At 45.5% G+C, this 10024-nt stretch overlaps 1 pseudogene; it reads right to left on the bottom strand.

Moving 5' to 3' along the window:
* Window positions 1-490: 490 nt before the first annotated feature.
* LOC116550631 lies at window positions 491-3882 on the bottom strand (annotated as a pseudogene).
* Between the last annotated feature and the right edge of the window lie 6142 nt (window positions 3883-10024).

The following is a 10024-nucleotide window of genomic DNA, read 5'->3' as shown; positions in this document are numbered from 1 at the left end:
GTGCGACTGGAGTCGGTGGTGAGTCAGGAATGACTGGGACAGGGGCATGGCCTGAGGAGCAGGACCCAAGGGTAGCCCAGGGCTGGGGAAGGGAGGCAGAGAGTTCCCCTTGGCCCAGGCAGGAGCTCAGAAGCCCCACACGGCTGAGGGGACAGCGCCCAGGAAGGGCCAGAGGCAGGGCCAGGAGAGCACCATTTCCTGAGGGGCTGGGGGCAGGGTGGTACCCTACAGGAAAAACCAGGAGGGACCACCTGCCCCTGGGGTGGGCGCCAGGCTCAAGCAGGCTGCAGCAAGAAAGACCTGAGGCGGTGCAAGGCCTGAGCCCGGCTGGCTGGGTTCCGTGCAGGAACCCAGGGCAGCCTGGCCCAATGAGCAGTCCTGACTCTGCGGGGGATGCCCAGTGAGGGGCCACAGACCCCTCACGACCTCCCCTCCTCTCCCCCTGGAAAGGAGCTGGGGAACCCGTAGTGCAAATCCGTGGACCACCCAGTTATGGAGGGAGGCTGTGCCCTAAGGTGGACACTGGGGTGTGCCCCTCCACCACCTCAGCTCCACCGCTGGCCTCAGTGCAGCCGCTTCTCTCATAAGAGTGCAGGTCACAGACGCCACCCTTGATCTGGCCCGACATGGTCACTTCTCAAACTTGAGCTCTCCTAAGTACATCATGGACTGAAGGACAGACAGGCTGCAGCCCCTGATATCCTGGCAGCCGTGCTGGATGCCCACTGTGAGGTAGGGCATGAACTTCTAAATGGACCCTTTGTCCTGGATGGAGCCCAAGACACCCGGCGCAATCTTCGCCTTATCCCCCCTCTCTGAAGTATCGTTTCTGGTTGCTGCTGCTCTTCTACCTGGCATCCAAGCCCATTCCCCGGTACTTCTTGAGCTGCACCCCATCTGAGAAGAAGTACTCGCGGGGGGCCTCCGTGGTGGCCACCAGCAGTGAGCCCATCATCACCGTGGAAGCTCCAAGGGCCCAGGGCCTGGACCACGTATCCCACGGTCTGGATGCCTCAGTTGGCTATGATGGGCACAACAAAGCCCCGGGCATACTCAGCCACCTTGTACACAGCAGTGCCCTGGGGCTGACCGCAGGCAATCACTTCCTGGGTGATGTAGATGGAGTCGCAGCCCATGCCCACGTGCAGCCCGTCCTCACCAGCGTCAATCAGGTTCTCGGCCTGGGCTGCTGTCACATTCTCCGCAATCACGCGATCTCATACACTGAGTTCTGTTGGGACGAGTCCAAGACCATAACGTGGACGCCGGCCTGGGTGAGCAGGTGCAGGCAGTATTTGTCATCCTCACGAGTGCCCACAGCTGCCCCGCACAGCAGCTGTTAGTGGGAATCCTTGGAGGCCAGAGGGTAACCTCGGTGCTTCTTCAGGTGGGTGCGGACGATGATGGTCACCAGCTCATCACGATCATTGGCAACAGGCAGCTTTCCTTTCTTGCTAGGCTGCAAGATCTCATTTGCCTCTTTTTTTTTTTTTTTTTTTTTTTTTTGAGACAGAGTTCATTCCTCACCCAGGCTGGAGTGCAGTGGCCTGATCAGCTTACTGCAATCTCCACCTCCTGGGTTCAACAAATTCTCCTGTCCCAGTCTCTCTCGTAGCTAGAATTATAGGCACACACCACCATGCCTAGCTAATTGTAATGAGTTAGTAGAGAAGGGGTTTCACCAGGTTGGCCAAGTTGGCCTCGAACCCCTGACCTCAAGTGATCCATACCTGCCACAGCCTCCTACCAAAGTGTTGAGATACAGGCGTAAGCGACCACACCCAACCCGACTCTGGAAAGAAAAGAGGAAGGAAGGAGAAAAAGAGTAGCAACATCAGTCTGGAGGGAGTGGAATGAAAGAGGTAAAAGGTAATAAGCGATGAAGTCAGAACGTTACCAGAGACTCGATAGATCACACTGGGATTTGCAGGCCAGAGTTTGGATTTTAAATGTCATGGGAAAACATAGGGGAAGGGGAAAAGGTTAGAGAAGGGAGCAATACCATCTGATTTGTGTTTGAAGATCATTTTAGCTGCAGTACAGAGACGAGAATGTTAGAGGTCAAGTAGCGGCAATAAACCAAATAAAAGGCTGTTGGAGAAGTCCAGTAAAGGGATGACTGTAGCCTGCGCTAGGCCTAGGGTGTAGAGGTGGAAAATGATTAGATTCGTGCTGTTTTGGAAGTAGAGCGGGCCGTGACAAAAGAATTGGATGTAGGGAAAAGGGAAGAGGAACCAAGAATGACTTCTAAGTTTTTGGCTCCAAATAGGAAAAACGAAAGGAATGGTCGGAATGACACCTACTCAATCCCACCTCCCTGGAACACATAAGGCCAAATCAGAAGAAGACTATGTATGTCCAACCCAGTGGGAGGTTACAGGTGCCAAGTTGTTTCCTAGGGTCCTAGAAAAGAAGGGCGGGGGCGCGGCTTCTGACCCCACCCAGCTGAACCATCCCAGCGCTTCCCAAGGATCCCTTTTGCAGCCTGCCCCAGCCGGAAGCGAAACTGGCTACGCAAAACCAGACCACAGCGACACCTTGCTGGATAGTCCCACCGTCAAAAATTAAAAAATTATCTTCACCCCTATTTTGCGACGTGTTTAAAAGTACCTCCTCACCTGACACACTTGACATATAGCTGCGCAGGCCTCTGACGACCAAACTCCGCCTCCGGAATTCGAAGACTCTGACTCGACTCCACCCGCACGCATGCGCTTCAGCGCAGACCCAAGCGGTGGCTGGGCGGGGCTACCCACTCAGCTGAAGCCTGATTGGCTAGAGCTACCCACGCAGCTGAAGCCTGATTGGCTAGGGCTACCCACACAGCTGAAGCCTGATTGGCTAGAGATGGCGGGAGGTGGGTCTTGGCGGCAGGTGGCGGCATGCCCTGATGCTGACTCATTAGACTTTCAACGTCACACCTGCTGGAGCCACCACCAACTCGATCCTTGGCGTCATCACCTCACTGAGGAGGGTGGTGTGGTCCTTTTCAGCAAGAAAGACTCGGGAGGTGACAATGCCCACCAGCTTTCTGCCTAGGGTGCCCGTCTCAGTGATGGGGTGCCACAGAAGCCATGCTGCATCTCGGCCTCCAGCACATCACCCACAGTGTGCGGCGTGGGGGTGGGGGTAGCTCAGCACCACGGCCTCCGTGATGAAGCCCCATTCAAACTCCTTGACCTTCCGCACCTCGTGGGCCTGGAACTCTGGGGTGCAATTGTGGAACTGCACCAATACGTCCCATCGGAGCCATTGCGATGCCCGTGTCCGCCTCTGTCACAGTGTCCATGGGGGAGGAGATAAGCGTGATCTTCAGTGCGATCTCAGTTTTAATGGCAGAGAAATGTACATATTGTTAGTTTACAATTAACGTACACTTTGCTATATTTTTTATAATTTCAAGAAAAGAATGAAATCAACAAAAGTGTTCAAAATAGAAAGATAGCTAATTAAATCAAGACAGAAGTGTCTTGGAAGGTTTGTTACATAATTGAAATATTTAAGGTAATTAGAGCAGCAGCGGCTGGCTGCCTCGCAGGTGGTCACATCGGGTCGTTTTGAGTTTTGTCCTTTAACAATAATGGGTGGGTGCATCTCCCCGTGGTAACCCAATGGCATGCACCTGTTAAGTTAATCAAGCATTGTAGTCTGGCCATGGAGGACACAGCTTTTCTCCCTTTAGATCTAATTGGTATCTCAGTCTCATCAGCACTGTGCTTGCTCTCATCGGCCAAGCACCCTGGACCAGCTCAAATGCTAATAGGGCTGAGATCAGGTCCACCTCATCAGCTATGAAGTCTATAAACCCTGGGAGGATCAGGAAGTCGTTGTAGGTACAGCGCTGGCAAAGAACTGCTGCGCAGTGAGCCGGTCCTTGGGCATGTGGCCGGGCCGAGGAGGATCAGGTAGCCCGCCAGGCTGCCACCAGACCCCTTGAACCCACGGCAACACCCGTGCAGCTGCCAGCCGCTGCCGCCCTGCTGCTCTGATTACCTTTTTAAATATTTCAATCATCTAACCTTCCAGGATACTTGTGTCTTGATTTAATTAGCTATTTCCCTATTTCGAACACTTCTGTTGCTTTCATTTTTTTTCTTGCAATCATAAAAAATATAGCAAAGTGTATGTTAATTGTAAGCTAACCATATGTACATTTCTCTGCCATTAAAACTATTAGCATTTGAGCTGCTCCAGTGTGTTTGGCTGATGAGATCACAGTGCTGAGACTGAGGTACCAATTAGCTCGAAAGGGAGAAAAGCTGTGCCCTCCATGGCCAGACAAGAAGGCTTGATTCACTTAACAGTGCATGCCATTGGGCTACCAGAGAGAGATGTACCCACCCCTTATTGTTAAAGGACAAAACTCAATCATTTTGATTGGTTTTTCTGATGATATAAACTTTATTTTTCTACGAAGAACACTATAATAACAGGTTAAAATAGCTAAAGCTTTATTCAGACCCTAATCTCACAAGAAATGCTTGTACAAAATGCAGGAAAATGGAAGACCAAGACTTCTCATGACATTTCATCACAGAGCAATGGCAGAATGAGCTACAGAATGCAGCGTTTGTTTTAGTTTTGGGGCTTTTTTGAAGTTGGAGGAGTTTCGCTCCTGTTGCCCAGCCTGGAGTGCAATAGCGTGATCTCCACTCACCAAACCTCCACCTGCCAGGTTCAAACAATTCTCCTGTCTCAGCTTCCCAAGTAGTTGGGATTACAGGCATGTGCCACCCCGCCCAGCTAATTTTTTTTTTTTTAAAGACAGGGTTTCACCATGTTGGCCAGGCTGGTCTTGAACTCCTGACCTCAGGTGATCCGCCTGCCTCAGCCTCCCAAATGCTGAGATTACAGGCGTGAGCCACCAAGCCCAGCCGCCCGGCTAATTTTGTAGTTTTAGTTGAGATGGGGTTTCTCCATGTTGGTCAGGCTGGTCTCAAACTTCTGACAGAATGCAGTTTTAGCACTGTATATCTAGGGTCACAATCCTTCTATCTTTAACTGGAAGGTTTTTTTTTGTTTTGTTTTGTTTTGTTTTGTTTTGTTTTTTCCGAGGACTAAAGTCACCAGCATAATAACACATCTTTTAGATCTGCCTTTACCACAAAACTGTTCTTAGGAAACTCATCTATAATCCCACGATTCACAGCTTGAAAGGAGTTACGGGTGCTACTTACCTTCAGAGACCTTAAATTGGTTAGAAATTATATAGTCACTAAACAGATTGTGATTATCATTTTAATTTTTTTTTTTTTTTTTTTTGAGACAGAGTCTTACTCTGTCACCCAGGCTGGAGTGCAGTGGCATGATTGGCTCACTGCAACCTCCACCTCCCGAGTTCTAGCGATTCTCCTGCCTCAGCCTCCCAAGTAGCTGAGATTACAGGTGCACACCACCACACCCAGCTAATTTTTGTATTTTTAGTAGAGGCGGGGTTTTGCCATGTTGGCCAGGCTGGTTTTGAATTCCTGACCTCAAGTGATCCACCCACTTTGGCCTCCCAAAGTGCTGGGATTACAGGCGTGAGCCACCGCACCCGGCCCATTTTAAACTCATTATGCCTGTTTTCTTCTCTCTAAAATGGGAATAATAAGGGCACCTACTCGATAGAGATAATAAATACATGAGTTTAATATAATATGCTTAGTAATCAGTACAAAAAAATAGAAAGAATAAATAAAACCCATTTGATAGCACAACAGAGTGACTATAGTCAATAATAAGTTAATCGTACATTTTAAAATAATTAAAAGTATAATTGGATTGTTTGTAACACCAAGGATAAATGCTGGAGGGGATGGTACCTCATTCTCCATGATGTGATTATTACTCATTGCATGCCTGTATCAAAACATCTCATAAATATTATATACAGTCACTATATACCCTCAAAAATTAAAAATTAAAAAAGAACATGTTCAAAACGGCCTTTAAACTAGTAGCCATATATAACTGTTAGCTGTTACTTCTTCTTTAGGCTTTGAACAAGGAACTTATCTTTTCTGTGTACCAGTCTATTTCCAGTGCCAAACTATAGTGCCCAGCAAATAGCGAGTGCTCAGTGAAAATTTGCAAGTGACTTAATAGCAATGGAATGAACACATAGAGGGATTGACTTTGCCTTGCCTTCTTGACCTGTTTGTTTTTCATTTCCTATAAACTTTGTAATTTAGGTATTAGGGGCAGCTGGTTGCTTATGTTCATAACTCAAAACACAAAAAAAGCTCAGCAGGTCCAAGAGGGAGAGCAGCAAGTCTTTCACAGCATAGATGGTGAAAGTTTATTTCCACGTTAGCTGTTTTCATCCATGAAAATTGGTTAGAACATTATTTTTGGAGTGTTAGATAGTGAAAAGATTGACTATAATGTGTAAATCTATAATTTTCACAGCTGTGTTCTCTACTTTTTTTTACTCCTACAAGTGAAGAATTTTCTTTACTCCAATAAGTGAAGAATGAAAATAATAACAGAAATCTATCTATGTGTGCATAGAAAGTCCTTTGCCTTTGGGAATTCTCCAGCTGTAATTAATTTGCTACAGTAACTTACGATCTCCTTCTCAGAGTTAACTTCCTGATCCTCTTGAATTGCAGATGTATTTGGCAGGTGTGGAAGGGCAGGTCTGTGGTTGGGCTTGCATCTTCCTCAACAGTTCTACTTTTGCCAACTGGGTTCTAAGAAGCCCTGCTGCAATCTGGTGGTTTAACTTGAGGAATAGCTTCCCAGAGAAATGACATTACACATTAGGTTTCATAACCAGACCAAGGAATTCAATTAATCTTACTATCCATGAAGGGCAATTGGATACAAATAGCACTAGGAAATCCAGCCACCATTTATGACAATTGTTGTAGGGGCCGTTCCTAGGCTGTCAATTTAGTGAGCTAGAAACACATTTTTCTTAAAAGCGAAATTAGGGACTACACGTCTCTCCACCCTCCACTTGCTGTCTTTGAAAGTAATGATGCTGGCCAGACATGGTGGCTCATGCCTGTAACCCCAGCACTTTGGGAGGCCGAAGTGAGTGGATCGCTTGAGGTCAAGAGTTTGAGACCAGCCTGGATAACATGGTGAAACCTCATCTCTACCAAAAAGACAAAAAAATTAGCCAGGTGTGGTGGTGCATGTCTGTAATCCCAGCTATCAGGAGACTGAGGCAGGAGAATCACTTGAACCAGGGAGGTGGAGGTTGCAGTGAGCTGAGATGGCACCACTGCATTCTATTCTGGGCAACAGAGTGAGACTCCATCTCACAAAAAAAAAAAAAAAAAAGGAAGAAAGTGATGATGCTTTTAGTCTTAAGTAGGAGATGACTCCTCTGGATAGACAAAGGATGAGAATGAAAATTCAGGGGTAAGCAGGGGGCCCTGGAAAGCAAGAAATATAAGAACCATCTGCTGGGTAACCTCTGAGCCTAGTCTGCCGCTTTTGAAGTTCCCAGGGCTTGATTTATGGCACACTATGAACTCTGCTGTTACAATTCTTTATTTCCAATTACAGCATGATCTTCTTATTGAATCATGAGTTCCTAGAAGATCGATCCTTGATATACCCTTTATCAGCCTGTTTAATCACAATGCCTGTCACATACTAGGGGCTACATAATTGTTGAAAGGAATTCCCTCTGGTTTCTAGCTTTTCCTAACCTGTGCAGGAGAATTATATAACTTGATAGATTCTTCACGACCTCTCCTGTCACTCAAGGAAGAACTAGCTTTCTTGACGTATCTTGTGAATTTCCTTCCAAAAAGTGAAATAAAAATAGGGCATCTATTTCTACCCAGACCCTGTAGAGAAAGACAACAGGCCATTTATCTGTTAGGTAGATGTGCTGGCCATATGTCAGTGTGCTGGCCATGTGTCAGTGTGCTACCCTGTGTGAACTTTGGTCCCTTAAGGACAGGGGTATTCACACCAAGTGATTTCCCCAGTCTGGCTAATTGTACCCTATGCCAGCCAGTCAGGTGACTCTTGAGTGGTAGAGATTGTCTTGCTCTGTCTTAACTTTCAATTAAAAAAAAAACTTTTAAAATAAACTTTTTATTTTAGAATAAGCATAGGTGTTCAGGATAGCTGTGAAGATAGTAGAGTTTCCATATCCTCCACACCCAGCTTTCTTTATTATTAGCATCTTATATTAATATAGTACCTTTGTCATAATTAATGAACCCATGTTAATATTATTAACTAAAGTCAATACTTTCTTTCTTCTTTCTCTTTCTTTCCTTCTTTCCTACAATATGGGAATATTATGTGTAAAATGTGTAGAAGAATTAAGCTTAATGGTAATATACATCTTGATGTCAATTGTTTAATTTTCTTACTTTAATGATAGTAACCTGTGAGATGGGTTTTTGATTGATGGACTAGGTAGTTGGCTTTCAGAGGGAATGCCAAGAACACCACCTCAGCCTTCTGAGTAGCTGGGACTACAGGTAAGTGCCACCATGCCCAGCTGATTTTTTGATACTTTTGTAGAGACAGGGTCTCACTATGTCGTCCAGGCTGATCTCCAACTCCTGGCCTCAAGTGATCTTCCCGTCTTGACTTCCCAAAGTGCTGGAATTGCAGGCATGAGCCACTATACCTGGCCTAAAATTACTCTTTATTTTACTTCTTGTTTTAAAATATTATTCTGGGGAGCTGTGAATGCAAGGACTACCATAGGTTTATTGGAATACTCAATGGTTTCCTCATGTTTGGAAACTATTCTGGATGTAGTTCTTAAGCCTTGCTAACCATAAAAATCACATTGGAGCTTTAAAAATGCATGTTACTAGCACCCCCCATGGAAGATCCTGATTTACTTGGGCAAGGGAGTCCCTGGGCAGGAAGCTACCTTTAAAAAGGAAAAAATAAAGGTGATTCTAATGTAACACTCTCTAGACTGCATATATGTTGAAAATATTTCCCTAAACTATAAAGGGAAATTAAGAAATCCATAACATCGCTTAGAAGTTGCCCTATCCATTTCTGTGATGCTAGAGGAAAGAAAAATTTCATTGCAAGTTGTCTTTTTGGCATCACTCCAGAGCATAACATACAATTAGTATCTAACCCAATCACTTCTCTTCTTAAAAGCACTTTCCTGTCCCTCTTGGATGGGTAGGACCACTTTCCAAAGTGCTGCAATAGCATTTCATTAAAACCAACGTCTCATATTAACACAATTATTTGTGGGCTTACACAACAAGAATAGATGGAGAAATATATCCTGGAAAGGAAAACATTATTAAAGAAAAAACCTCAACTGACTAGCCACATTTTTATCCTGTAGGGTTAGCAGAATTCACATCATGGAAATTTTTCTGTTTTCATTTAGAAAACTACTTACTGAGCCCTTTGGTTGTAAAACAAAAAGGCCTGGACTCATCTAGATTAGAGAAGAGGGTTCGAAGGGAGCTAACTGGATCTTCATGATGAACTTAAACAGAGCCCTCCTTGGGGATGGAGAGAACGATCTAAGCTGGAAACAGCTAAGCGGACTTTCTTTGACCAGGCCCCAGAAGGACTAAGTTTCCAATCCCTGGAACTTAGAGAAGCCAGAGCAGAAATGGGCTGAAGGAACATGATGAAAGAATGAAATGCTAGAGAACAGACAACCAAAGAGAGGTTCCGTGGGGCAGAGAATGGTGGATGAGATTACCAGTGCTCTCTGATTCTGTCTGTTGCAAATTATTGTCTTTTATCCTAGTCCTTCGTATACAATAGCCTTGTGTTAGTGGGTCATGTTTTAAAGCACAAGAACAAGGCAGATTGGACAGACCTGAGGCAGTATAAAGAGGTACAGTCAGACCGCCCAAAATGATGAAAGAGAGGATTGGAGCAGGAGTCGGATCTGGGACTTCTTAAAATTATAGATGAGTACACTAGATACCCACATTTATATGCATGCACTTTGAGTTATTTGATCTGGACTCATAATGGCAGGCAGACTTAAGGACTCTGGGTTATACTAACAAGAAAGGCCCTAAAGATTCTTTTTTTTTTTTTTTTTTTTTTTTTTTGGGGGGTTTTTTTTTTT

Source organism: Sapajus apella, unplaced genomic scaffold (genome assembly GCF_009761245.1).
Source record: "Sapajus apella isolate SASKATOON/1434 unplaced genomic scaffold, GSC_monkey_1.0 scaffold8, whole genome shotgun sequence".
NCBI lineage: Eukaryota > Metazoa > Chordata > Mammalia > Primates > Cebidae > Sapajus > Sapajus apella.
The sequence above is the reverse complement of the archived record's forward strand: the minus strand, read 5'-3'. Positions and strand labels throughout refer to the sequence as shown.